Genomic DNA, 5203 nt, shown 5'->3' with positions numbered 1-5203 from the left:
AAGCGTCGGTTAACCCAGAGGCCTCCGGCTCAGCCCCACCAGCAGACGACCCGACATGGTAATCACCCGGACGGAATTCGTTGAGCCGGGGAGACCGACCGCGTTGGCCAAGTGCTCCGCGAAGGGGGAATTACTGCAGCCCCACCGGGTGAACCTGGACCTCTCCGGCTACACCGATTTGACCATTGGAGAGCTCGTCTCTGGCTACATCAGCCAAGTCCACAAGAGCCGGGACGCCGAGGTTGCCATGGTCAACCAGATCCAACAAAAATCCGAGGTATCCTTCTGCCGTTTTCTTACTTTACTGAATAGTTACCTTTGCCATGCTAGCCCCCAAGTCGATGACTTATACTTGAATATGTTGTAGACTTAGGTTCCGGCTTACTCAACTGAGCCGGCAGTACGTAGATAGAGACGTTCAATGTGCATTAGCCCCCAAGTGCCAAGTGCCTTTGCTTGGAAAGCGCTTGGGACTTATATAACAACTGTTAATTACCCGGAAATACATGCAGGCTGTTGGCAAGAAACTAGAGGCGGATCTTGCGGATCTCAAGAGCCGGCTAAAGATGCAGGAAACGGAGACCCGGAAGGCAAACGCCAAGTTTGTATCCAGCATTGCCACTCAAGAAAAGTTGAAGACCGAGTTTGATGCTGAGAGGAAAGCCTGGGTTGAAGAGAAGGCCGCACTGGTAACCCGGGCGTAACAGGCGGAGAAGGCCCTCACTGAGAAGACCGCCGAGCTCTCCAGCTTAAAGCGCCAGGTTTCCCAAATGGTGGCTGCTATCTTCGGTAAGTCGCCTCACCGGCTTTCATCAAGTCTGTATATGTCATGATTCATCCTTGTCATTGGCTTATCTGATCTTGTTAAACAGGTCCCAGGAGTGCCAACCTCAACCAGAGCGTGGTCACCAAGTTAAAGGCCGTGTACACCCTGGTGGAACAGCTCTACACCAGGTCGCAGCGTGCCTTAGCTGTGGTGGCTCTATCCAACGAGGTGCCAGCTCATCTGGCCGAAGTCCTGCGCCGGCTCGCTGTTCTGCCGCAGTGGATCCAGGAGTTACGACGGGCCTCCGCGAGAGCCGGAGCAATCGCCGCGCTGAGCCAGGCCAAAGCATTCCTGCCGGAGCTAGACTCGGCAGACATCGCCCTGGGTTACCCAAGCCTGAAGGAAGACGGCTCAGCCTTCGACCAGAAGGACTTCGCGGCATGTGTGAAGGTTGTACGCCCGGTGGCCACCCTCATCGGGAACGACACCGACTTGACCAAGTACCAGCCGGGTTACGATGCGGAGAATAAGAGGATTCCAACCCCTCGCTATGAAGCCCTCAATCTGATCCCTCCGGCTCGTCAGCACACCTTCGCCCCGGAGATTGACCCGGCCGGGTTAATTGACGAAGAAGCCCAGTTCGAAGCTCTCAGTGGCATCGACTGGAAATCATCGACCTTCGAGGTCTTGGGATCAACCGGAGGAGAAGACAGGAATGAGCCGGGGACTTCAACTCAGCGGGCATCATAAATTAGCTGGTGGCTTATCAAACATTGTTTCATCTTTTAGACTTGAAAAATTATTGTAATGGAGTAAGTGCAACAATTTATCTCTGCCGTGTCATCGTGCACGTTTTGAATGCAAAAGCCCTTTGAATTTGTCTCTTTGATGTTTCTCCGGGTCATAATCATCCCTTTGTTTTTCTCAACCTCAAAAGATGCCTTTAAGTATCTGCATAGAAAGGGCAAATCACAAGTCTCGAGGCGGCTTACCGCCCTGAGAATTAGGTGTTTGAGATAAATAACCCGGAATATGAATCAAAAAATACTGGTCCTTAATTATACTCTGAACATAGCCAGAATAACACATTTAACAGCCTGTAAACAGCTGCCGGTTCAAATAACCCGGGCAGTGAGGCTGACACCTTAACTCTGATTTACTTGCTTTAATGACACCCATGACGTGCAACTAACACTGTGAACCAAAGTTAAACCGGCAAGTGAGACCCGGCCATGCATACCTCAGAATAAACTTGTGAAAAAGCAGAACTTAGGGGCTTCCGGTTCGAATACGACCAAAGACCCGGCCCCAAGGGGTTAAGCTAAGATTCGGATACGATCATATAGCCCCCAGTGGGTGTGGCGATGCCAATCAAAAGGGTACCGACAGCTATGTTCTCTTTGGTTCGAATACGACCCATGTTTGAACAGGAAGCCCCCAAATGATTCATAAAATTGTTTAACGACGCTGATTCGAATACGATCCACGTCGGTTGTCAGAGGGGTTAAACTGTGATTCAAATATGACCAAAGGCAACTTCCTAATGAGCTCGGCACTTTGCCAATCAAGTGGGTATCGACAACTATGTTCTCTTTGGTTCAAATACGACCCATGTTTGAACAGGAAGCCCCCAAATGACCTTACTGATTACGGCTAGACTCGAATACGATCATAAGCCGGATCCTCCTTTAAGCCAGCATGTAAAAAACAACACACGCCTATTTGGAGGAAAAAAGGACAGAGGTCCTGCTTTATTGCTTATCATAATATATACATGTCTGAGATAAATATGTACACCACGAGAGCCGGTAGCTCAAGTGTAGTAAGGCCGAAGCTGAGCTATGTTCCACGGCCGACGGGTCTCCTCCTCAGATTTACGCGAATCTTTATGCTCCCGAATATCAATGAGGTAATATGACCCGTTGCGCAAGTTCTTGCTGACCACAAAGGGCCCTTCCCAAGGTGGGGATAACTTGTGTGCATCTGTTTGATCCTGGATGAGCCGGAGCACAAGGTCGCCTTCCTGGAAGACCCGGGATTTGACCCGGCGGCTATGATAACGGCGCAGGTCTTGTTGGTAAATCGCTGAACGGGCTGCGGCCACATCACGTTGTTCGTCCAACAAGTCCAGAGCATCTTGGCGCGCCTGTTCATTATCCGTCTCAACATAAGCCGCCACGCGAGGTGAATCGTGACGGATGTTGTTGGGGAGGACTGCTTCTGCTCCATAAACCATGAAGAAAGGCATGAAGCCTGTAGACCTGTTAGGAGTAGTGTTGATGCTCCATAAGACGGAGGACAACTCCTCCACCCAACAACCCGGCGTCCGTTGCAAAGGGACCAAAAGCCGGGGCTTGATGCCCTTCAGAATCTCCTGGTTAGCTCTCTCAGCTTGACCATTGGATTGGGGATGAGCCACTGAGGAAACATCAAGTCGGATATGCTCTCGTTGACAAAACTCTTCCATAGCGCCTTTGGATAGATTGGTGCCATTGTCAGTTATGATGCTATGCGGAAAGCCGAAGCGGAAAATCACCTTTTTCATAAATTGAACCGCCGTGGCTGCATCGCACTTGCCAACTGGCTCAGCCTCCACCCACTTCGTGAATTTGTCAACTGCCACCAAGAGGTGGGTCTTCTTATCCTTGGACCGTTTAAAAGGCCCAACCATATCAAGCCCCCAGACCGCAAAGGGCCAAGTGATTGGGATCATCCTCAACTCCTGAGCCGGCACATGAGCCCGTCGTGAGAACCTTTGGCAACCATCACATTTACTGACCAAGTCCTCTGCATCAGCGTGAGCCGTCAGCCAATAAAAACTATGACGGAAAGCTTTGGCCACAAAGGATTTTGAGCCGGCATGATGGCCACAATCCCCTTCATGGATCTCGCGCAAGATCTCTTGACCTTCCTCAGGGGAGATACAACGCTGAAATGCCCCTGAAACACTGCGATGATGCAACTCGCCGTCGATAACAATCATTGACTTAGCCCGCCGGGTTATTTGCCTGGCCAGAGTTTCATCCTCAGGCAACTCTCCCCGGGTTATATAAGCTAGATATGGCATTGTCCAGTCTGGTATGACATGAAGAGCCGCCACCAGTCGTGCCTCCGGGTCAGGGATAGCCAAATCCTCCTCTGTAGGCAACCTAACCGAAGGGTTATACAGGACATCCAAGAAAGTGTTAGGTGGCACCGGTTTTCGCTGAGAACCTAGCCGGCTTAAAGCATCAGCCGCCTCGTTCTTCCTACGATCAATGTGCTCCACTTGGTATCCCTGAAAGTGCCCGGCAATGGCATCAACCTCACGGCGATAAGCCGCCATGAGAGGATCCTTAGAATCCCAGGTGCCTGATACTTGTTGAGCCACCAAGTCTGAGTCACCAAAGCACCTTACCCGGCTTAAGCTCATCTCCTTAGCCACCCGAAGACCGTGGAGCAAAGCCTCGTATTCAGCCGCATTGTTAGTGCAAGGAAACATCAACCGTAGCACATAATGGAACTTGTCACCTTTAGGGGAAGCCAATACAACACCAGCCCCCGAGCCCTCCAGCTGCCTGGACCCATCAAAGTGGATAGTCCAATAAGTGTTATCCGGTTTTTGCTCAGGAACTTGTGACTCTGTCCAATCGTTGATGAAATCCACCAAAGCCTGAGATTTAACAGCAGTACGTGGCACATATCTGAGGCCATGAGGTCCAAGTTCTATAGCCCACTTAGCAATTCTCCCTGTGGCCTCTCTGTTTTGAATAATATCGCCAAGAGGGGCAGAACTGACCACAGTGATGGGATGACCCTGAAAATAATGCTTAAGCTTCCGGCTCACCATGAACACACCATATACGAGCTTCTGCCAGTGCGGGTACCACTGTTTGGACTCAATGAGCACCTCGCTGACATAATAAACCGGCCGCTGAACCGGATGCTCCTTACTCGCCTCCTTGCGCTCCACCACAATAGCCACGCTGATAGCTCGCGCGTTTGCCGCCACATACAGTAGCAAGGGTTCCTTATCAACCGGAGCAGCAAGGACTGGGGGCTCTGCCAGCTGCTTTTTCAAATCCTCAAAAGCGGTATTAGCTGCATCATTCCAGACAAAGTTATCAGTTTTCTTCATTAACTGATATAAGGGCATAGCCTTCTCACCCAAACGGCTTATAAACCGGCTTAAAGCAGCGATGCGACCCGCCAAACGCTGAACGTCATTTATACACGCCGGTTTGGCTAGGGAGGTGATGGCCTTGATCTTCTCCGGGTTAGCCTCAATGCCTCTGTCAGAAACCAAGAAGCCCAATAGTTTGCCTGCAGGAACACCAAAAACACACTTGGCCGGGTTAAGCATCATCTTATAGACCCGGAGATTATCGAAGGTTTCCCTTAAGTCATCTATCAGGGTTTCCTCCTTGATGGATTTCACCACAATATCATCCACGTAAG

This window comes from Triticum aestivum, chromosome 2D (assembly GCF_018294505.1).
Source record: "Triticum aestivum cultivar Chinese Spring chromosome 2D, IWGSC CS RefSeq v2.1, whole genome shotgun sequence".
In the NCBI taxonomy this organism is placed as follows: domain Eukaryota; kingdom Viridiplantae; phylum Streptophyta; class Magnoliopsida; order Poales; family Poaceae; genus Triticum; species Triticum aestivum.
The sequence above is the reverse complement of the archived record's forward strand: the minus strand, read 5'-3'. Positions refer to the sequence as shown.